The sequence below is a fragment of the Euprymna scolopes genome, chromosome 22, assembly GCF_053919585.1.
Source record: "Euprymna scolopes isolate OS-2025 chromosome 22, ASM5391958v1, whole genome shotgun sequence".
NCBI lineage: Eukaryota > Metazoa > Mollusca > Cephalopoda > Sepiida > Sepiolidae > Euprymna > Euprymna scolopes.
Genome location: NC_136503.1, coordinates 82,799,390 through 82,825,305, shown reverse-complemented (window position 1 = coordinate 82,825,305; position 25,916 = coordinate 82,799,390). Strand labels below are relative to the sequence as shown.

General features: G+C 34.9%; 1 protein-coding gene across 3 annotated transcripts in view; it reads left to right on the top strand.

The window, feature by feature from the left end:
* LOC145243512 (disheveled-associated activator of morphogenesis 1-like) overlaps positions 1-25,916 on the top strand; it is a 415,531-nt gene that overhangs the window by 132,889 nt on the left and 256,726 nt on the right. The window contains exon 1 of one of the 3 annotated variants that reach the window (XM_080106479.1): positions 13,564-13,582. The exons of the other annotated variants lie outside the window; for them this stretch is intronic. The gene's annotated coding sequence lies outside the window, so the exon portion shown is untranslated. Of the gene's footprint in view, positions 1-13,563; positions 13,583-25,916 lie in introns of those variants that run through there. 3 annotated transcript variants of the gene reach the window in all.

Sequence of the window (25,916 nt, the reverse complement as noted above, 5' to 3'; positions counted from 1 at the left end):
CTAAATAACAACTAAGGCTGGAACGCCAAACATTTTAGTTTCAATTCTAGTTGATGGCACCCAAGTCATGATTTTTTTTTATAATTTTTGAAATCATTACCATATATTGGTACAATAAAGAATTCACTCTATAATTATAAGTACGAAATCTACATGAATTAAAATATAATATTTATGCATATTACTACCAGGCAATGCCGGGTGGCCTGCTAGTATATATATATATATATATATATATATATATATATATATATATATATATATATATATATATATATATATATATATTATTGGGGATGTGGTATTTTTCACTGGAGAGCCATAAATTAAAAATCTCCAAAACAGTTACATGGTAAACAGCTGATGATCCTCACTTTCTATTTCATAATTTATGTTTTTTTGTTTTTTTGTTTATTTTTTACAAAGGAGTCACCACTTATCAAAGCCCAGAGGCCACTCGAGGATAAGGGTTAATGAGTGTATAGTAGTCAATTCGACAATATCGTAATAGTCGTTAGTAGTGGAAATTTGGTAAATTGGATTAGAACGGCTCATCAAGAACTTGTTTACGTTGGATTTGAAGATGATCATATGTTAGTCAGCTGGAAAACAGGAAAACGGAAAAGAGTTCCACGGGTGTGCAGTTCTAAAAAGCTTTGTTCATGAAATCTACGTTTAGGTTTAGGCACAAACAAAGAGTGGGGGAAATTATTGATAGTGGCTTCAGCTAGACGAGTGTTTTTCATGAAAGTTTGGCACGGGAGACCATAGATTGGAGCTCAGATGAACACTTGCCATGAAAATAACGATGAAGCAGAGACTAGCTCGGAAAGTTTCTTCTGTGGGAAAGAGGTTGCAGAGAAGAGAAAAGAACATCCTTCACTAGGCTATGAAGTCTATTTTGAACTCTGTCAAGGCAGGATAAAAACTTTCTAGCAGCTTCTGTCCAGATGTGGCAACAGTACTTCATCCATCGACATACTTGGTTCTTATACAGGTAGAGAATTGCATCAGCGGTAAAATATCTACTGAAGCGGTAGAATGATTCCACCATTTTTCCAACGACCTTGGCAACGGATTGATGTACGAATTCCATTTCAGATCAGGAGTGAAGGTTAGACCACGAAGCTTGTCAAAGCATGGAGTCTCCCCAAGACGAGAGCCATTCATTTCAATTGATGCAAATAAAAAAAGAAATGAAAAAATGTTGGATATGTAAAAAAAATAAAAACAAACCACGCATAATATTCATGCTAGATGAAATATTATGCGCGGTTTGTTTTTATATATATATATTTTTACATATCCAACATTTTTTCACTTCTTTTCATGGCAATTTATAACTACAATAAAATGCGGTTTTACTTAATGCCATTACATTGCTACAAATATAATTTGCTGATTTCTTTATGTCCTCTGATGAGAAGAATAACAAGAATAGCATTTTTTGAAACTCCGCGGAATAAGGACTTTGTAAATTGTTTTTTGGAGTATTCAGTCGAACAATAAATTTTGATTGTAAAGTTCAACTTACAGTTTTAATTTTCTCTTATATATATATATATACAATGAAAAGATTCAATATAACCATTATGCTCCACCTGTATGCCGTCTTAAATCTGTAATCACACACAATATGACTCGTAAGAAACCAGTTCAAATAACAAGATCTGCTGCTATCAATAGCAATGGTCCACTCCACAAATATAATCCGAACCAACATGCTAATCGTAATACTTTTAACCCACCCTGTCGCACTAGGAGAAAGAAAAATATTTGGTTTAATCCTCCATTTAGCGTAAATGTTAAAACTAATATACCTAAAGAATTCTTCAATATTGTAGAAAACTCTTTCAAATACCCAGACAGATATAGTTCAATTTTTAATAAAAACTCAATAAGAATTTCTTATTCTACTATGCCTAATTTAGCACAAAGAATCTTAGCATCTAATAACAAAAAAATTAAATCAGCCCAAAAAATCCCTTTCCCAATCCAACCAAAAAGAAACTGCAACTGTATTAACAAACATCTTTGCCCACTCAATAATGATTGCATTCATAAAGATGTAATATATTCCTGTACAATTACAGAGCTCCCACGCAATTCTCCCATAATAGGCAATAACATTTTGCCACCAAATTATCCTTCTTCCGACCCTCCCTCTGATATAATTATTAATCCAACAAACGAATCAACCAGCCCCTCTATTTTCAATCATACAACCAGCTATAATAATAATAATAATATTTTTCATAGCAGCCATCCTAACACTGATAACACTAATTATCCCCTCCAAACCAATCCTGCTACAATTACTGTCCTACCCTCTGTTCATCAAAATGAACAAAAGTTAAATTCTCTTCCCAGTATAAATCAACAAATTAATATTAATTCTCGACCCCGAGCTATTAATAAAACATATACATATATAGGTGCTACTTCAACTTTAATAAAGAAAAGAATTTCAAACCACATTTCTTCTTTCAATAACCAAAATTCAAATAATAACCAGGGAACTTCTCTAACTACACTGGTTAAAAAGCTTAACTCTGCCAATACCCACTTTTCAATTAAATGGACCATCCTAAAAAAAAGTTAAGTCTTACACTCCAGGATCTAAGTCTTGTCACCTCTGTACATAGCTATAACTATTATAACCTCCCCTCAAAGTAGTAATATAATAAACTCTAAAAACGAACTGATCTCCTATTGCAAACATATGTCCAAGTTTAAATATGGTAAATTTGAAATCACATAGCTATTAATATATATAATATATATCTTTTCCCATAATTTTTTTTTTTTTTTATAATCTTACCTTGTAAGCTTTTTATATTTTTAATTTTATTTGTTTTTCTTTATTTCTTTGGCCGGTTTTCCATCTGCTGTCTCCGTTTTATGGTATAAGTATACCTATTAATTAAATATATACATCAACCTACTCATTTTTATTCTATGTATTTGTTTACTTATATTTCACTATATGCATTTACATACACATTTATTTGCCTTATTCCGGAGTTTGTAGATACCGGCCTTTCCCTCCCCTTATTTTGTATGTAAGTGTGTATATTTTTGTTTAACTTTTATATGTTTTTGGATATGTGTATATATTTATGCATGCGTGTGTATTTGTATATATATGTATATATATATATGTGTGTGTGTGTTATTGTATATGTATACATATATGTATATATATTTATATGCATGTATGTGTGCATTTGTTGTGTCTGTATGTATATATATGTATGTGTATGTGTATATATATATGTATGTGTGTTTATATATATAATTTTCTATTTTTATTTATTTTTTTTATTTATTTACTTTCACTTTATATATATATATATATATATATATATATATATATATATATAACAGACTTTTCTTAAACTTGGCCATTTATTTGTTCTTCTGATCAGTTTTCTTAATTTAATTCTGGGACTTTCACGTGCATATCTAAGCTGACCTAATTATTAACACTAACTTTCGCGCTTTTTGTCTGGGTCAGTTTTACCTTGCTTTTCAAATTTAAACTTTCACCGCTTTTCGGGTTTTTTTTGTTTTTTTTGTTTTTTTTTAAACCTTAATTTTTTTGATTCATCCAGCCTTGACAGACGTGTTTTAAATTTTATCTCCAGTGCTTTTCTTTTAATGAATTGGAATTCATTCCATTTGCGCTTTTTTCTAAGGAACTCTGCCTTTTGGATTATTTTGGACCATTTGGAATTTACCTATTGGATTGAAATTTTAAATTCGACCGTTTTGGATTTACCATTTTTGGATTTTTACCCTTCACCGGACTATCCATTCATGTGAAATCTTTTTATCATTTTTCTTTTGCTTCCTGTTCCCCTTACCTCACCCTTTTTTTAACCAAGTAAGATCTGTGACTTGCTTGTAGTTTCATTAAATACTTTTATATGCAAAATCCGATCCTGCATTTTGCTAATTCCTGCCCTCTGATGAGAAGGAGAGTATTTCTTCGAAACTCCGCGGATTAAGGACTATCCACTTATCTTGTGCTTCCTTTTTTAAAATTAAATATGTTTTTAACTCTTTTTCAAGATGTCTTTTAACATGTTTTATTAATCATTTGTTCATATATATATATATATATATATATATATATATATATATATATATATATATATATATATATATATATTAGTGAATACTGAATCAATATTTCTCATAGGTGGCTTAATCATGCTGGAACAGTTATTTCCCCCACACTACAAATGCCTGTTTTTGCGGAACTTTTGCAATTAGCACCGGGTGTTTTAATTCTGATATTTCACTTATCAAGAACGCGTGTTGTTATTACTGGCGAGATGAAATTAGGAAGGAAAAAGGAAAATAAACATTCTGCGGCACCACCACCGCCATCACCATTTTCTTTTCGCCATTTTTTTTTTTTTTTTTTGTGAACCTCATCATTTTTTCATATATTAGACAATTACGTATATACACCTCTATAAGAAGGAACCAATACCTTTTCAAGAATAAGGGTAAACATTGTAAATGAAAGACTGTTTCTCACATCCGTTTCAGAGTCTACACATTATTTTGAAAGGACGTGGTGGGGGAGTCCCAATAGCCATGGCTCAAATTACTAGTCTGTTCATCCTCAACTCAGCCAAGTAAACAAAACCAAGCACATTATTACCGAGCACGGCTGTTCTAATCCTTTCTTTTTCTTTATAACTCGAAAGGTCAATTATAAAATCAAAGCCAAGATTTAGGGAGGCTGGAGGGTCCAATCACACCACCACCTCGCCCGCCCTTCCACACCTGTCTACTTGCATTCTGGTGATTAGTTCATGAAACTGGCTTTCCCCATTCCTCTCTCACTCTTGGAGATTTGGAGAATGCTTCGGAATATCTGCTGTGGACTGAAATATTATTAAACTAAGTTTTTCCCCATCTTTGTTTGTTTGTTTGTTTGTTTCCAGTCGGAATTATTTGCTTTAGTTAACATTTTGAATAGTCTAAATTTTTATTTTTCATTCCTTCAAGTTCTTCAAATGAATAAGTGGAACCACAATTCAAAAAGTTTGTTTTTTTACACAGGCATCACCACATTATCAAGGCCAAGAGGCCACTCAAGAATAAGTGTTAAAGAGTGTACAGTAGAAATTGGACAATATAGTAATCATTAGTAATGAAAATTCGATAAATTTGATAACTTATATGGAACGGCTCATCAAGAACTTATTTACATTAGACTTGAAGACAACCATATTGTAGTCAGCCGGAAAGCAGGAAAACGGAAGACAATTCCACAGGCGTGCAGTTCTAAGAAAGAAGCTTTGTTCATGGAATCTACATTTAGGTTTAGACACAGATAAAGAGTGGGGGGGGAATTATTGATAGTGTTTTCAGCTAGACGAGTGTTTCTTGTGAAAGTTTGGCGAGGGGGGACCATAGACTGAAGCTCAGTCGAACACTTTCCATGAAAATAACGATACATCAGAGACAAACTCGCAACATCTCTTCTGTGAGATAGAGGTTGCAGGGAAGAGAAAAGGACATCTCCTACGAGGCTACGAAGTCTATTTTGAACTCTATCAAGGCAGGACAAGTCCTTTCTAGCAGCTCCTGCCCAGATGTGGCAACAGTATTCCATCCTGGGACGTACCTGGCTCTTATATAGATAGAGAATTGCATCAGCAGTGATATATCTACCGGATCGATAGAAAGATCCCACCATTTTTTCAGTGGCCTTTCCGCGGAAAGAGAAACTGTCCGAAAAATAACGTTTCCAAAAACGTGTAAATTCTTTTCAATTTTTTTATTTTGTGTGTATGTTTTTTTTTTTTTGTTTTTTCAACTTCCAATTTTTTCCAAATTTGATTTATGGTTCTGATGCTCTTTGATAAAAATTATCGCGATGCAAAATTTCCACCTGATCAGATAAACAGTTTTTAAGTCATTACCAGCATAACTGCGATTCCTCTGTTTAGTCTCAAGAAACAATGGACACCTCTGTAAGGGTAGCTGCGCATGTAATTGTGAGTTAAGGGTTGCAGAATCTCCAAGCACACCTTTCCTGAATCGGTACTGCTTGGGTCCAGTGGCAAGGAGAGGCCCAAGACGGACTGGAAATAATGCCGAGATAGGCAGAGAGCACATACAGCATCTGGAAGTCCAAAATGTCCCCTATTATAGTACTAACCAGGCTCAACGTTGCTTATTTATTGGCGTAAATATTATGCCATATATATGGCATAATCACGTTGACACATCAGTTCTTGTTAGATCACCCAAGTTAAGTACGTTGAGCCTGGTCAGTAGTAGGTGGGTAACTATTTAAGAATACCAGGTGTTGTTTGTAGGAGGACGTCAACACCTCCCTGCGAGAACTGCAAAAACTTAATGTTATAATCTCTGCTGACCGGGATATACTTGCGAATGGAGACTTCTTGTGCATTTGATATTCCCATGAGATTTCCTCCTTGGGAAGAAACCATTTCAACCTGCCTAGAGTGAGTACCGCTGGCTATGGTATATTCTTATTTTAACCAAGTTGTACCATGGTACACCCCACTAAAATCTAGATTTTGGGGGGATTTTAAAAGAAATTCTAGCGCAAGTGCACTTTAACTCGCCAGATTTCTTTTAGAAGAGTTATACTAGCGAAAAGGAAAGAAAATCCAAAATTGATGTTTGTTTTCTAAACAAACTTTTCTGGTAATTCAAAACAAGTTCAATAAAATAACAAAGTGTCACAACAGAAATCATTAAATAATGAAATATTTATTGAATGTAATTTAAATTGTCAGCAATTTAGTAACGATATTTCAAAATAAATTTTATTTATAATTTACAAAAAATATAACGCTCTATTATTTCAAAATAATTATTCTCAAAATAATTATTTTTTCAAAATGCACAAATAAAATTCAGTTTAGAATATTATGAAATGGATGGAACGTATATTTATATAACTTTTTCTTTTAAATAATTTTTAACAAAATAAGTCTTGAGAATTGTAATAACAGTTATTTTAGAATATTTTGATATTTATGAATTTGTTGTTTTTAAACAATCATTAATTTGGGGTTATCTCCCCCTTTCGCTAGTCTAACTATTCCGAAAATGAAAAATAAAAGAATAAATACTTCTGGCGAGTTAAAGTGTACTTGTGCAGAAATTCCTTTGAATATTGAATTATATAATTTTTAAAAAATCCTCCTTGACAAAAAAAGGTTATGTTTGTTTCATTAAATGAACTCTGAACCGCGTTTATCGGAACGAATTTTGAGAAGTGATATCTGAAAATTCCCTTTTTTAAAATGTTGCATCGAAATGAAAAAATCACTGAGTGAAATTTATTCCTATGTCTACCGCTTAGAGTTTGTTGCATTCAGCAAGCAGAACTCCTCTCCCTTCCACTTCCGTCTCCGCGTCCTTAGTAGATTAATTTGGATTATTCTGACTACTGTTCTTATCTTGAATGTTATTCGCACAACTTTTCGGCCGATGTAACCTCTGACCTTCTTTGGGCGTATCCTGTGGAACTTGAGAATCTTTCTGTCGAACAGAGAAGCTGCACAAAATTTCGAACGGAACCGTTTCAGCCACGACCGGATAGAAGTTTCAAATAATTTTCAATTGTATCTTGCACCGAGGATTGAACATGCTACCTCCGTTTAAAGTTTCGTTAAAAAATCTGTGAAAATTGCCGAGTTTGACAGAAAGATTTCAGAGTTCATCAAGATACACCCGAAGAAGGTCGGTAATTACGTCGGCTGAAACATGAAAATAACGTTCAATATGAAGGCAATAGTCCGATGAATCCAAATAATACAAATTATCAATCCTCATCTCTAAAAATTCAAAAACACATTTTATTGGTTTATTAATGAAGATGAAATTTCAAATCTCGAAAATATTGCCGTTGCTTTTATTAAAAAAAATGTTTTAATCATTTTTCAATTTTTCTTTTAAATTTTGTTCTAAATTTTGATTCTTTAAAATAACTGCAACATTTTTTTTTTAAATTTATTTTTGCAATAATATTTAATCCCTTGACACCAAAGTGAACAGAGTCTAAGCTATTTGAAATAGCTTTTTACTTATTGACTGCGGTATGTTGCTGGGCTTGTGCAGTTCTAGGAGGTTAACCTTCCCAGGCATTACCTTCTCTCTTTGAGAAAGGATTAGTTCCCAGCTAATCGCTTGAGGCACCTTTACCAGGGAATTGTAACGTTGTCCGGGAAGCCTCAGTCGCAAAAGCAGACAAAGAATAGAAAAGAACTTTAATTCGCTTTTCCTTTGTAACAATGACATTTATTTCCTCGTTGTTATGGTCGTTACGTCACCCACGTGATCTCGAACGTTATCCATGCCTCTAACGTGATCTCCAACGTTATCTGCGCCTCTAAAGCGATCTCCAACGTTATCCACCTCTCTAACATGATCTCTTTTTTAAAGTCTTTATTTTTCCCTACTGGGGTCATCATTTCATACGTGCGTCCGCGCTATGTTATAGAATGCCGACGGGGCTTTCCAGGCATTTTTACAGGCTGCAGTTCTAGGGTATTGTCTCTTAAATCGCACATTCTGATCCTTGTGTTACATTTTTCTGCCGTGGGAAGGAGATAAATACCTAGTCGTCAGCCTTTTTTTTAATATTATTCTTTCAAAATAACTCAACTTCTGAAGACCAAAGATAATTCATGACATCCCCCACCGACCACCTTTCGTTAAGTTTTTATATTCCATCAAACAGAGGAAAGAATTTTATTTTCATTAAAAAAAAAACAAAAAAAAACTACGCCAGCTCCGTCCACCATTTTTGAACATTATTTCTCTCTCTCTCTCTCTCTCTCTCTCTCTCTCTCTCTCTCTCTCTCTCTCTCTCTCTCTCTCTCCTTTTCCATTCCCTCTTTTCAGTTGAATGGTGATTAAGCTCCTGTCTTGATGAGCAATATGCAGTTAATGCTCAACCCTGTAACCTGTAGCCTAATTTCAATTTTATGCTTATGCAATCCTTCCCAATAAAATAAGCACTTATTCATTGGCATCCTTTGCCTGAGAAGACATTAAAAATAAAATTTCACACACTGAATATTGAAAAGAGAAAATACCCCCCCCCCTCCACACTGTTTTAATAGTTTTAAAGAAACGAAAATGATTTGTTTGTTTTTGTATTTGGATGCGTCCAAATATATCGAGGAGAGGCTCTGCTCGTCATGCGATAAAGTTTTAGCTCGTTTTCTTTCTTTCTCTCTCTTTTTTTTAACCCAAACAAAGCATATTGTCACTTGAACGTTAGGGGTTGCTATTTGGGACCATATCCACAGGGGCACTATGTAAGGTGTCGAGCAGCAAGATTTTTGTTCACATTACATTTAAACTTCTGCAGGTTAGTACAATTTTTCACAAAAAATACTCGCTTAGCCCAAACCACTATCTATAATTTCCGCCACTCTATTGGTGCCTATAAACATAATCGTGGATTCCATGAACAAAGCTTCTTTCCTGGAACTGCTAACCTAGGGAACTCTGTTCTGTTTTTTTTTTTTTTTTTTTTTTTTACATAGGCATCACCACATTATCAAGGCCCAGAGGCCACTCAAGGGTAAGGGTTAAAGAGTGTACAGTAGAAATTGGACAATATAGTAATCATTAGTAATGAAAATTTGGTAAATTTGATAACTTATACGGAACGGCTCATCAAGAACTTATTTACTTTAGACTTGAACACAACCATGTTGTAGTCAGCCGGAAAGCAGGAAAACGGAAGACAATTCCACAGGCGTACAGTTCTAAGAAATAAGCTTTGTTCATGGAATCTACGTTTAGGTTTAGGCACAGATAAAGAGTGGGGGAAATTATTGATAGTGTTTACAGCTAGACGAGTGTTTCTTGTGAAAGTTTGGCGAGGGGGGACCATGGATTGAAGCTCAGTTGAACACTTTCCATGAAAATAACGATACATCAGAGACAAACTCGCAACATCTCTTCTGTGAGATAGAGGTTGCAAGGAGGAGAAAAGGACATCTCCTACGAGGCTACGAAGTCTATTTTGAACTCTATCAAGGCAGGACAAGTCCTTTCTAGCAGCTCCTGCCCATATGTGGCAACAGTATTCCATCCTTGGACGTACTTGGCTCTTATATAGATAGAGAATAACATCAGCAGTGAGATATCTACCGGATCGATAGAAAGATCCCACCATTTGTTGGTCTGCTTTCCAGCTGACTACGATATTGTCGTCTTCAAGTTCAATGTAAACAAATTATTGTTGAACCGTCCTCTTAAATAATCTAATCATAGACAATTTCCACTACTAACGATTACTACACTATTGTCCCAATGACTACCATACACACATTAACCCTTATCCACCAATGGTCTCGACAGCTGATATTACACGGTCATCTGGGGACTCAATAAGCGTTCAAAAATCGAAAATTAGACAAAATACCGGTAGAACATTTCATTTTGCACGATTGGGGGCAGGTGTTGGGTGGACTTCTACCAGTATTCTGGTTAATTTTCGATTTTTGATCGATTATCAAGACTCTACAGATAACCGTCTAATGTCAGCCATTTTATTCTTGTCTTAACTTCAGACTCAATACATTTTTTTTATTATAACACTTTCACCCCAAACAAGGCACAGTGCCACTTTGATGTAGGGGGCTATTACCAGAGATGTAAGTTGCAGGGATACTATGTAGGGAGTTGAGAAGCAAGTTGTCTGTTCACATTACACTTGAACTTCTGCATGTCAGTACAGTTGGGGAAGCAGGAACCCGCAAGGGAATTTCAAAGTCTACCAGTTCTGGGGAAGAAACTATTAGAGTAGAAGGTTTTCTTACATCTAGGGATCTCTACTGTGTAGGGGTGGGATTTTTCTGCTTGTGGGGTTTGTGGAGGGTATTTACGTCGAGGGTGTACAAGGGCTTGTAGTTTGTTGGAGCATCCACCATTAAAATACTTGAAAAACAGGTGGAAGGATGCAACATTTTGTCGATGGGACAGAGGTTGAAGCTTAGATAACAGTTCAGAACCTATCAGGTTGGCGATTCTTTTGAACCCTGTCAAGGAGGGAGAGACTGGCAGTAGATACACCAGCCCAAATGTGACAACAGTACCCCATACATGGGCGAATGGTGGCCTTATAGAGGTACAGGATACTTTCAGGCATAAGTAACTTTCTAGCATGGTAGAGAAAGCCCACTTTCTTCGCAGCAGCCTTGGCAATGCTCTCAATGTATCTGTTCCAACTCATGTTCCTTGTGAACATTAAGCCGAGGAGTTTAAGTACTTTCAGGTAATGTATCTTTAGCCATAGCTGTTGGTGGTTGAGAAGGTGTCTTGTAATTATTAAAGCAAAGAAGCTTAGTCTTGGCCGCATTGAATGTTGCCATCCATTTTTGATTCAATTCCACTACAGATTGGAGGTTTTACTTTAGGGTTTCCGCCATTGCCTTGGGTAGTGTTCATTCGTTTTCCCATCGTGCCTGTTATAGAGTGTGGTGTCGTCGGCAAATTTGTAAATTTAGTAAGTTAAAATAAGTTAAAACAAAAACTTATCCAGCTAAGTATAAAAGTAACTCATCTTGCCTTTGGTAACATTTATTTGTAATATATTTGTTTTTTTGATCACGTTTTCTTTTTGTTGCTGTAATTGCAAAATGCCCCATCTTTGTATAAGACGCTGCCTGACCGTTCGTCACGCTTAAGGTTGAAATAATAATTTAAGATGTGTTCATGCATCTCTCAAAGCTTTGTTTACCACTCCGTCTGTGACGTTTAAGTTAGAAATAGCATTAGAAACGCAGATTGGAAAGACGCATCTTAAGAATGGGACGGTTCTCGTTTATTTGACGGAAGGGGAGACAGAGAGGATGTCTTAATGGTCCCCCCCCCCTTCCTTTATAGTGTTGCTTTGACTCTTTGCTTTTGTTTGTGCTTCTGTATACAATTTTTTTTTTTTGGGGGGGGGGGTAATCTTTTATACAAACTCAACAAAAACTCGAATATTTCATTAAAATTTACTCGTAGCAATTTTAAATTAAAAAATAAATAAAAATAAATATCTCATGTGAGCAATATATCACTTTTTTGTCATCATCGCTAACCAAACTTCTGGTTGTCTTGTTTTTAGACCTCTTCTTCTTCTTCTTCTTCTTCTTCTTCTTCTTCTTCTTCTCTTGCTCGCTTCGTTTTTTTTTCTTTCCCTATCCCTATCTATCGATAATCAATATCCCTTTCTCTCTATCCCTCTTTGCCCCTTTCTCTCTCTTTCTTTCTTCTTTCTGTATGCCCCTCCCCCTACCTCTCTCTGTCCCTTTCCCTTCTTCCCCCTCTGTGTCTCTCTTTATCTGCCCCTCTTTATCGATATCGCTTTCTCTCTATCCCTCTCTCTCTCTCTCCCTATTGCTTTCTCTATCTGCTGTGTGATCTCTCACCCTGTTCTTATTTCTATCTGTTTCTCGCTTTCTCCCTCCTCTTTCGTTCTCCTTCTCTGACTAGCTTTCCCTCTTTGTCCGTCTCACTTCTCCGTCTTTAAATATTTTCATGAAAATTCTTCCAAACGTCAGATCCCATTTGCCTTTCCATTTTTCTCTTCTTCTTTCTGTTCATTTCAACCTTTACCAACCAAAATTTCTAATCATTTCTCCACCTCTTAATTTTCAAATCATTAGTTTTTTGGGTTTTTTTTTTCTGCTAACTCCCCCACCCGCTTAACTCTCGATATCCTCTCTCCACTCCCTATCAATTTAGTATAAATACGCATCGTCATCTTAAAAAAAAATGTTATCTTCAAAAATGTAATAAAATAGGAGGCGGTCGGGGGTGGCTGTCTGATCCCATTCGTGTGTCTATTGTTATTTGCTCTTTGAGTTCATCTGAAGAATTTGAAATTCATACCATGAAACTGGCAATCAGAAACAAACGAAGGGGAGGGGCGGTTGATTTACAAGACGTAACATTTTTTTTATTATTTAAAGCATTCAATATCTAATGACTAATATTTAGGATTGAAAAGAAAGCTGGGTTTGTTTTACAATCCTCAGAGATTCGAAAAAGGGGTCAAAAATTAAATATACAACAAATAAATGTTACCATAGCCAATAAAAATTACTTTGCAATCTACCTGCACCATTTTTTAAAGTAGTTTTAAATGCTTTGTTTTTATTTTCATCATCATCATCATCATCATCATCATCATTTCATCTCTAATATCATTCCTTTTTACGTGCTTTTGAATTTCGCAATCAAGATGGCTGCCGTCTTATCCATTTCTTCGAGAAGCCTAGTTTTCGATTTCTTGTGCTGTTTTTCACAAAATATTTGAGCTGACATAAAAATCATTTAAAAATACTTTTTAAAAAATGATGCAGGTAGGTTGTAGAGTAACTTTTATTGGCTATGATAATATTTATTTGTTGTATATTTGATTTTTTTTTTTTTTTGTTTACCACGTTTTCGAATCTCTGCGGATTATAAACAAAGCCAAAACGCCAAATTAACTTGTTTGTAAACAGTAAATACAGTTCTCAAGTGAAAGTCGCACGCGATAAACACAACACAAAGAAGGCGACACAAATAAGTAAGGAAAAAATAAGTTTACTGCAGTTTAGCTCAATTAATATTTTAGTTTCTTTAAATGTGATATTTTGGTCGCTTCCTACTCACCATTTCTGTACACCTTCTCTCCCCCCCCCCTTTTTTTTTTTTTTTTGTCCGCCTTGGAATTTTTTTTAAATTTGCACAAACATTAAACATGATATGAATTAAAAAAATAACAGGACAGATGTTCCGGGAAAACTCCGGTTGCCCCCTGGGGGGGGGGGGGCTTCCGGGTTAAAATGGCTAAAATTGACACTATTGTGCTTATTAAAAAAAAAAAATGATGCCTTGGATTTTTATAAAACTTTCTGAAAAGTTGTAACTAACTGATTTCTATATATTTTGTTTGTCTATACTTCGCGATAACTCTTCGGTGTGGTGTGCCCCATGGGGCATTTTTAGGGCTAATAAAAACATTCCATTTTGGGGACTATTTTATCATATTTGTCTAAATTTTTCTGTGTATGTCTATTTAGCAGTTTTGCATGGTGCTGAACTCACATTTAAATATATTAAAGCCTTGGAGACTTTTGGGGCTAAATGATGGATTTCTTTTTTTTTTTTTTTTTTTTGCATGGTGCAAGTTTACATATGTTAAGGCCTAAAACTGCACCGTTTGTTCATTTTCACCAGGATTTGACGTCCACTGGGGACTTTTGTGGCTAAATGGGGGGGGGATGCTGAACGTAGTCATTTTTTTATGCCTCGTTCACTATGCACTCACGGGGGACCATACATGCTTCACTTGTTCTGTTTTTTACTCACCTTCACCCCAAACAAGGCATATCGCCTCTTGGACGCAAGATTAACAAAATTTTGGTTTACGTTACATTTGAACTTCTGCATATCAGTACAGTCAAAGAAGCAAGTAGCAGGAAGGGAATTCCAAAGTCAGGCTGTCCGAAGGAAGAAGCTATTAGAGTAGAAACCCCTTCTGTATTTAGGAACCTCAACAGCGAAGGGGTGGGATCTTGTTGCTAAGCGGGTTTGTCGGGATACAAGTGCGATGAGTTCATCAGCGCACATTCCTTTAAAATATTTGTAAAACAGGCACAAAGATCTTTCCTGTTTTTTTTTTTTGTTTTTTTTTTACTCTCGGATAGGATTTAATAGTTTTAATACTAGCGGTTTTATTTCCTTTGTTTATAATAGTTTTATTCTTTCCTTTATTGTCTTCGGCCGTTGATAAGAAGAGAGACGGAAACGATGGTGATAGAAATCACATAAAAACAGCAGACCGTGAGAAAGGAAGAGCGTGATAAACAGAAATACAATAAGAGATTGGTGACTTGATGAATTATTTGCAATTTAATGCTTATTAGAACAATTGGATTGGATTATAAAAAAAAATCAAACCGGAAAGCAAACAATAGTTTAGCATGTATTTTGTGTGATTAAAATAAACAGGGAAAAGGCTTTAAGGGAAACAACCGTGGAGTTATTCAGATAATAATAATGGATGGGAAATCTGTTTTTCTAAATATTTTTAAAACAACCTTGACCTTTGGTAGGAAATATTCACTAGCTATGCATTGTCATAAGTAGGGCTAGGACAACAGCATTTTCTTTTAATTTTCTTAACTCTCAAGAATGTATCCATCGATATCTTATATGCTTTTATACAGAGTGATTTGGTTCTCGGGTGATTAACTGTCTAACTGTGTCGGATATATACTCGAGAGTCAAAATAATGAAAAGAATATTCTGTTGTCAGAAGAAGATAAGAAGGGTGGATATTTTTATCCATTTTCTTTTGTTCTTTAAATGAAGGAACATACAGAAACTCTGTTTACCTCAGATTTGAATGCTGTTTCAACATATGGTTAAATGATAAAACATTATACAGAGTAAAAGTTAAAGATCGCGGCTAGAGCAGATTGCGACAAAAAGATCTGTATAGGCATTAAGAGGGTTTCATGTCATTGTTTTCGTTAAATATTTAGCATGTAACTTGAGAAAAACATGATTGAAATGTGTCAATATTATTTGAACAAGCGAAATCAAAACAAGATGGCGGCCGAATTTGACCTGATGTCGTGTGATTTCGCTTATTCACTTGATATTGACACATTTTGTCCACTTCACCACGATCACGTTTCAATCAAACCTAAAAAAATTAGAACATTTTATGCAATAAAATTATCTGCATTTTACCAATGAACTACTTATATCATTCTCATCAAAATTAGCTTAACATTAGCTGTGACTCACCTAAAGGAAGTTGGTCATTTTGTGAAGGGGGGCATAAAAATTAGCTTCATTACATTGGTCATTTATTGTTACTCCCCCTTCCCCCCAAAATAGACACATCCTTTATTTTGTTTGTTAGAAGCCATTTTAATGTTCACCCATTAATTAATGAGAAAAAAAATCATAATAGTTTATGAAAATAATATTTTCCAAAACAGGAGACTTACTTTACAGAATACAGAGTGGAACGATAAAATTGTCGCTCGAGGAAAGATGACATGATTCCATTTCCGTTTAATGAAAATCGCTTTTCTTTATTTTTGCTGCAAACCATCTACTAGTTGGCCAGTTGTGTACAGAGTGATAGGAGCCTTCTATCATCATATCTCAAAGTGACACAATGTTCAACGAGCGAGATTGGAGATGCACTGCTGTACAACTCATACTCTCGACCGATTCAAGTTATGACAACAGGATCATTGCCAGCACCCTCAAAGTGCATTGCTAGATTGCCACGAATAACAGGGACGTGCTCAAGGTGATGAAAACAAAGTTTCTGGCCACGATTATGGTCTTTGGTGTGGTTTCAAGTGAGAGCCACATCATGCCACCTCACATCTTCGAAATCAGCTTGAAAGTCAACACCAAAGTGTAGCTGGATGTGCTGAAGAGTGCGATGATTCCCTGGTGCAATCAGATGGCCGCTAGCAGATCCTGCGCTGCCCCACAAGTTCAAAGAGACTCGGGTTTGGCTTCAGAAGGAGTTCTATTGTACTCTTCTCTCACTGGCCCCCCTCCTTCCCCGACCTGAACCTGCTGAACTACTTTGTTTGGTCATATGTTTAGAACATCACCAACATGACCTCCCACAACACTAAAGCTAGCCTGATCGCCGTCATCTGCTGAGTATTTGCCAAGCTCCTACCGGCACTTGTGAAATGGGCATATTTTCAGTTCCAGACCTGTATCAAAGCGGTAATTGAGGCTGAAGGTGGTTACATTGAATAGATGCCAACTCTACTACATCAAGTTACCTGAATTGATTTTTTCAATAAAAGTAGTGATGTTTTCTTTAGAGCGACACTTTTATCGTGCCACCCTGTAATCACGTTGACACAACAGTTCTTGTTAAAGCACTGAAGTTAAGCAGTGTGGAGCCTTGTCAGTTCTAGATGGGTGACCATTTGGGAATACTAGACGCTGTATGTAGGAGGATGTCCACACCTCCCTGCAAAACCTGCAAGAAACCTAAAGTTGTCATCTCCCCTGACTGGGGATCACTTGTGAATTTAATATTTTCTTGATGCTTCCTCACGGAGGAAACCAGTTCAATCTGCCTAGGGTGAATGCCGCTGGCATACTATTAATCTCCTTCTATATTTCTGTCTATCACTCTCTTCCTCTCTCACGATCTCTTTGTAACGTAATACACACGCTTACACACGTGTTAACATGTAGAGACCCAGCACATTGTAGACTCTATCGCAAGAAATATAAGAAAGAAAGAGGAAAGAAATTTAACTCCTTGTTTCAGGTTATAACAAAAGACCTTGATTCCTTCTTCTTCAACCACGCACGACTTCTCGTCTCGGCTGCGATGTTACCCACGTGTCTCTAACATGATCTCCGGTCTGCACATACATTCTTTTTATAACCTTTTTCTTTCTTCCTTGTCGTGACGTCACCTCGCACACGACTCGGTTACTTGCATACAGCTGCCATGCTTACTTACATCTTGTATTCCCTGAATATCCAGAGTCTTCACTGGAATGACATTCTGAGCATCTTTTTACATTTTCACGTATTCAAATTTTTTCACTGAAACTAAATTTACTAGTTAAGGACTCTTTGTTCGCTGACAATTTCCCGTATATATATATATATATATATATATATATATATATATATATATATATATATATATATATATAGCAATTATGGCGTGGTTCTGTTTGTATTTCCAAAATATAAAAGAATACTTTTTCACTAGTTTTAGTTTTTTGCGTTAAATATTCAAAAAATAGGTTTGACTATTTTAAACAATTCTACTACCAAGCCTGAGATGAGCTTAACTTTTTTCTTGATTATTAATAATTCACAAAATTGGCTTTCAGAACACTTTTTTTTTAATCACTATTTGCGTTTTATCATTTTTATCAAGTGTAGGTCCCCTGTGCACCAAGAATTTTACATTTTCTATGAGTGTTGAGAACTTTCAGTTCTTTATTGCAATGTAGAAATGTTTGCTCTGTTTTTTTATTATTATTTTATTTTCATTTGTAAATACAGGTCATAGTTTTTTTCGTTGTGTGTGTGTTGTTGTTTTTTTAGCAATTGTGGTGTGTTTTGCATACTATTTTCAAAATGTAAAAGAATATTTTTTTCACTTTTTTTTCTATTGTGTTCAACATTCTGAATTGAAATGGATACTGAGGAAAAGTATACATTTTTTTTTCTAGCGAATTTAAATGATTTTATTTCAAAAAAGTAAAATTCTTTTTAAATTATCACTACGTTGAAAGTTGTATGGGTTTGAAATTTATCTTATCATTATCTCGAATATTTTGGTACACACACACACATGTATACAAGGTCTCTCTGTATCGGGATTTGTCAGGACAACCTAGCATGAAGATACTTTTCCCTGCAAGTAAACCTCGAAATTCAATAAACGGTACACCTTCTCCAAGTGACGTTGCCTCAAGTAATAGCGCGAAGCTGGATACTCCACCAGACTAGATGAATTCTTGTCCTGGAATCCAGTAAGATCAAGAGACCACAAGAAAGATATAACATATTTAAATAGATAATTGGGGAGAGGAAAATTATGTTCTAAACTTCTTTACTAATTCAATGTTTGAGATGTAAATAAGAACTTTAATGCAATATTCGAATATCTATACATACAGAAATCAAGTTTTAGCCCCAGGAAGGAGAGGGAGGGTTTGATTTCTGAGAGCTTAGTAGAATGAAACCAAAACGGAAAAATAAAAATGAGCATACTTTTCTCAATTTTAGATGCATAATGTTGAATGGATTTTAAATAGAAATGATTCATCGCCTATTAATACTTAACAAAAACAACATAAAACTATTTTAATGCATATACGGAATTTTTCTCACGCTCTTCTCTTTTTAAACATTACCGAAGATGTTAACGTTTTTGGCGTGTGGTTGAAGAACAAATGAAAAGATACTACCCTATACAAGAATTGAACTCATCACTTTCAGGTCATATGACTTTTGTAGCCAATAATTTTCCTCCTCCTCTTCCTCCTCCTCCTCCTCCTCCTCCTCCAATTTGTCCCATTCGCATATCTTATTATCTGCAGTGATCGAACTGAACTGATAATAACCGTGTATGCATTTTCTTGTTATTGTGCTCGCGTGGGGTAATTTTTAAAGATCGCGGCCATGGAAGAAAATCTGTTTATGCATTAAAAGTACGTCTTGTTTTGTTCCTATTCACGAGGACAGAGTTGGACACAAGGCCGGTTTTTAATGTGGGGGAAAATCCAGCTTTCCAAAAAGGGACACTCTGGATAGGAACAAAAATAAAAAATTGCCTCAGTCTAGAAAGACTTCTCTTCCACTGATCGGGGCTAGAAAATGTGAAGCGTAGTATCAGAACAGATACCACACTTTGTTACTAGCCAAAAGGCCAAGATATATCATAAATGAGGCATCATTTCCATTTAAAAATCCAGTTAGTATTATGCACCTAAAATTGAGAAAAACACACTTGAAAAAGTATCAACATTATGTAAAGAAGACAAAGCAAAACAAGATGGTATTACGTTTCTGAATTTTTGAGATGAGGATTTAGATTTTTCGAACTGTTGTTCTCATCTTGTTTGTCATTTTAACAACGCCAATCAATGTAACCTCCGACCTTCTTAAGGTGTATCTTGTCGAACTTACAAGGACCCGTGGTGCAGTTGTTAGAGTACCTGGAAAAAAAATCAATTGTAAAAGTGATATTCTCTTGAAGATTGAAGGTTCAATTCTCAGTGTGGGTGCCCAAAAAATACAATTGCGAATTACTAAGGACCTTTATCCAGTTATATCCAGTTTTCGTTATATATTACTAAATAAGAAATGGTTTCCATTTAAAAATCCGGTTTGTAAAAGTGTTAACGTTATGTGAAAGAAACTGGAGTAAAAGAAAATACCTACTGAATTCGACCCGATTTCGTTTTTATCTGACAACGAAAAACAACATAAAACTATTTTTAATATTTAAACAGATTTATTTATTCCTTCCATGGCCACGATCTTTATAAATTAACTTATTTTTATTTTTACTTCCTATATGAACGCATTTCATGATGGTGATAACAAATAACAAAAAAACACTACCCATTTAGTTTGCTTTGTTTGAGATGATAATTTAAACGTGAATAAATTCCGTCTGCTGGTCCTTCAATTTTGAAACCCTAATCTGTTCTTTAAACATCTCTTGGCTGATATTTCTTTTCTTTTTAGCCCTGCTGATGATCTCAGCTGACCTACCTTTGACCTGGGTAGCAGTAATTAACATCAGCTGTGACTCACCCAAAGGATGTTGGTCATTTTGAGAGACAAAGAAAACGTTGACAGGGGTTAGAACGCTGAGGGGGGCGGGGTAGTGATCTATAAATGTGACGGCAAAACTGACTAATCAATTAGTAGTGAAAGCCATAACTTGTCAATTTCACTAAATACCCCACTCCTCGTTCTCTTCTCCTCCTAGATAATAGTACACAAGCTTCTATATCTAATGATTACATTGAAAAAAAAAATAATAATAATCTCAAACTATGTACTTTTACTCACAAGGAGTAGTTACACTAGCCATCATCAAAGATTTCTCTTTGCAAACAACTTGTGGTGTTCTCTGGAGTCTGGGTGACAACAAGTCTCCCCTGATTTCTAGTACCCTCCACTTCTTTCGATAATCTTTTCGGATAAATTTGCGTTATTGCAACAGCTGCTTATCTTGTTTCTCGTTGGCGGCGACTATTGGTCTTCACTGGAATTTGGGTGGCAAAAAGCCTCCCCAACGTCTCAGTCCTCTTTGCACTCCTTAAGCAAAGGTTTAGCTAGTGCTTTCTTTCCTCGGTCTTTCCATCCTCCATGACAAGATACAGTGAACTGCAATAATGGAAACTGCTGAAATCTTAAGGAAAATCTTAGAATGCAGAAACCAACCTACATAAACTGTAAGCACTAACCAGTAACTTGGATGCTGCAATAAAAATAAGACAAAAACAGAAAGAACACAACCACAGGGAACCAAGGAAACCAAAACCACAAAATGCTATCCCCCCCCCCAAAAAAAAAGATGCTGGCATCAACATCGGAACGTGCCACATGAAAAAGTTGCAAAGAGTGAGGATTGAGAGTACTAACCAGCTTACTATTGGAAAAGTTCAGAAAGCACTGGGGTCTCGGTGAGGCTTTTTGCCAGTCAAACCACAGGGAATACCAATAATGGCCATTGCTAGTAAAAGATCAAAGATAAACGGCTGTTGCAATAACATGAAGCCATTTATCCTGTTCATCAAGTGGAGAGCATCTGGAGATTTTTCACTCAAACTCCAGGGAACACCACAGGTTATTGCTAGCGAGTGATCGCTGATGATGGTCAGTCTGAGAACAAGTGAGTAAATAATAAGTAATATATAATGATCGCGACCGTGGAATGAGAAAAAATTTGTTTAGGCACTAAGAATAATTTTATGTTGTTTTCATTATATATCACTAAATGAACAATTATTTCTATTTCAAATATAGTTAGTATTATGCATTGAGAAAAGCATGCTTGAAAAGTGTCGACATTATGTGAATCAGGTGAAATTCGGTCGCCATCTTGTTTTAATTTCGCTTCTCCGCATAATGTTGACACTTTTCAAGTTTGTTTTTCTCAATTTTAGATGCATAATACTAATTGGATTTTAAATTAAAATAATTCCACATTTAGCACTAAATAACAAAAACAACATAAAACTATTTTTAATGCCAAAACAGATTTTTTCTTGCATTCTTCCATAGCCGCAATTTCCTAATAATAATGATAATGATAATAATAATGATAATGATAATAATGATAATAATAATGATAATAATAATAATAATAATAATAATGATAATAATAATAATGATAATAATAATGATAATAATGATAATAATAATACTGATAATAATAATAATAATGATGATGATAATAATAATAATAATGATGATAATAATAATAATAATGATGATAATAATAATAATAATAATAATGATAATAATAATAATGATAATAATAATGATAATAATAATGATAATAATGATAATAATACTAATGATAATGATAATAATAATGATGATAATAATAATAATAATAATAATAATACTAATAATAATAATGATAATAATGATAATGATAATAATAATGATAATAATAATAATAATAATAATAATAATAATGATAATAATAATGATAATAATAATAATAATAATGATAATAATGATGATAATAATAATAATAATAATAATAATAATAATAATAATAATAATAATCAAAAACAACAACAAAAGAAACCTTCACAATAAAATCAACCTCAATAACAATATAATCAGATGAGTGCAATGGAGGAGAAGAGGAAACAGGACATGAAACAGAAACAGAAGTGAGAAAAAGATCAAGTATGGATGGTCAATGAAGGTCATCAGAAAAGCATGTACGGTAGATGACAATTTCGGACAAATCATGAGGAGAAAAAGTTAAATAAGAGAAGAATCCAGGTTGTCCTCGATGGGCGTACGTCAAAACAATATGATATAAATGTGGGTGTACCGCAGGAATCAATCTTTGGACCTTTACTATTCTTCATATTTATAAATGACTTCTCTGATAAAATTGTTTCTGAGATGAGTATATTTGCTGATGACACCACGTTCTATAACAGGCACGGGGGAAAAAACGAATGGACACATATCCAAGGCAATGGCGGAAACCTTAGAGGAAGATCTCCGGTCTGTAGTGGAATGGGATAAAAAATGGATGGCAACGTTCAATGCTGCCAAGACCAAGCTTCTTTTCTTTAATAATTACAAGAAACCTTCTCAACCACCAACAGCTATGGCTGATGATACATTACCTGAAAGTATTCGTTCAAACTCCTCGGCTTAACGTTCACAGAGAACATGAGTTGGAACAGATATATTGAGAGCATTACCATGGCTGTTGCGAGGAAGGTGGGATTTTTCTATCGTGCTGGAAAATTACTTACGCCTGAAAGTATCCTGTACCTCTACAAGGCCACCATTCGCTTATGTATGGAGTATTGCTGTCACATTTGGGCTAGTGCACCTGCTACTAATCTCTCACTCCTAGACAGGATTCAAAAGAGAATCACTAACCTAATATATCCCGAACTGTCAGCTAGGCTTCAACCTCTGTTCCATCGACAAAATGTTGCATCCTTCTGCCTGTTTTACAAATATTTTAATGGTAGATGCTCTGACGAACTACAAGCCCTTGTACCCCCTCGACGTAAATACCCTCAACAAGCCCGACAAGCAGCAAAATCCCACCCCTACACAGTAGAGATCCGTAGATGCCAGAAAGCCTTCTTCTCTAATAGTTTCTTCCCCAGAACTGCTGGACTTTGGAATTCCCTTCCGGGTTCCTGCTTCCTCGACTGTACTGACATGCAGAAGTTCAAGTGTAATGTAAACAAATATTTGTTGCTCAACTCCCTTCATAGTATCTCTGCAATTTATGTCCCAGATAGTAGCCCCCTATATCAAAGTGGCATTGTGCCTTGTTTGGGGTGAAAATGCAAAAAAAAAAAAAAAAAAGTTAACACAGACTTCACGAGTGCTTGGTAAAAATGGCACGAGTGAATAAACAGGAAAAATGGCACACACGAAGAATAATTCAGATAATGAAAAATTACGATTGTTTTGGAGGGTGACGAACTAGGCTCTCTACCTTTTAGTTTTAAATACGGGGCTAAGATACACCTTTCTCCTGAAGTTTAAAAATTAATATTTAAAAATAATTATTTACTTTGTTATCTTGGAAGCAAATAAAGAAACCCCATCATCAGCATCCAATCACCTAAATTCCAAACAGACTAGCCAAAAGTCCAGTGGAGAGCAAAGGGCTTACATAGCTGGCCGACAAAAAAGCCTACTCCTAAACTAGGTCTTAAAACTTTAATTCCTGAAAAAATATAATCTGTATGTAAAATACAAGATTAATAGTTCAACTACAATAAAAGAAAATATTATATAATAGTAAAATAATTATCAACAGATGTCTGTCTGTCAAACATGTACGTCGCATACCAAAAAAATATTAAAATTATTTGATCAAGAATATATGAAAATTCAGTAAATGTGTCTGCGTTTTTTTTTTTTTTTTTAAATTTAAAACGAATTAAAAACAATGGACATGTTCTGTTGGTTCAATTGTTCTGAATAAATATAGTTCTCTTCATGTAACAGAGCGTGGACGTGTGTATGCAGATGCTGAACCCTGTAAAAGAAAAAGACTATAAAAAGAGTGTGAACATAGACCGACGATCACATGCAGCATGATCGAGAGCACGTTAGAGACGTGGATGACGTTCAAGAGGACAGAGGTGTAAGAAAAGACGAGCACTTTGGAATCGCGTTTTATTCGGGGAAAGTACTTGGAAATAAATGTTGTTGTCATTTTTTGTGGGCTGTTATCCTCATCTTTGTAGTTGTTGTTGTTTCACCACGTTTAGGCCAACTCATCCTCGGGCCTTCTTCAGATGGTTAACAGCGGCGAGGTAGGAAACCACCTGAAGAAGGCCAAAGGATGAGTTGGCTAAAACGTAGTGAAACAACAATGAAGATGAAGATAACAGTCCACAAAAAAATGAATGCATAAATTATGAAGCCTCATCTTAAAGAATTCCAAAAAATAAAAAAAATATTTAATAAATGTCGTTGCTAAAAAAAAAAGTGAGTCGAGTTATTCTTCTGTTCTTTGCAACGTAGATTGCATACAACGTGTGGGTCCTGTGTGTAAACATGTGTACAACGTTATATTTACAGTCTGAGCCAAGGTGTGTTAATAATATTGTGTGAAATAGGAGTTAGTTACATTTATTCAAAGCATTATTTTATAAGGTTAAATTTAAACATTTTAGAAAATCAAGTAATGCTGTATATTATTATTAAATAATTTTTTTTTTTTTAATTATTTTTTGTTCTGAGACTTTCAGTGGCATCCACCCTAATTAAAAGAAACTTTGCTATTTTGGCATATGTTTTTCCTCATTTTGTTGGTGTTGCTAAGTTTAAGGGAGGGGGGGGGAGTACCTAGAGAAGAAAATTTTTCCATCCAATCTCGTTAACGTTTGTATCAATATCGAATCTAATGTGTTTGCGTGATTCGCACGAATAATAAATAGGAGTTAACCACATTTTTTAAAAGCATTATTTTGTAAGGTTAAATTTGAAAAATCCAGAAAACCAAGCAATGCTGCGTATTGTCTGATCTCATTGACTGTTGCATCCAAGTCAAATCCAATGTGTTTCCGTGTTTGGCGCGAATATTGAATATATTTGTTGCATTCAAATAGTTTGATATTTCAGTATATTTGACAAACAAAGCAACAAAATGTCGTGAACAACTGGTCAAAATCAGATGCATTTTAATCCCGCTAAAATGAATGAACTGTTTAGTTTTGTGAGAAAATGAATGGACTGTTTATTTTTGTGAGAAATAGAATGTATTCTCTGTTTATTATGTGTGTGGGCACACGTCCCCGGGGGGGGGGTACTTTAACTCATTGAAAATTGACAGCTGTTTTCATCCTGTGGGTGGGATACCGGGCTAAATTTACATACATATTTAGGTCAGCACTTTTTAAGGTGTTTTTTTTTTGTCAGCCGGGGGGGGGGGATATGACCGCACACTTTAGATAAAACAGCTTGGCACGAGAAGTGGAGGGGGGGTCACAAATGTTTTGAATAATTGAAAGTTTAATGTTTCAGATTTTATTAATTTTATTTTGTCCAGTAATTTGGTTTAATGTATTAAACTAGATTTATTTTTCATCCCCAAAAACGGGCAAAAATTATAGCCCGTTTATGTAGAATGAATGTTTTATGCC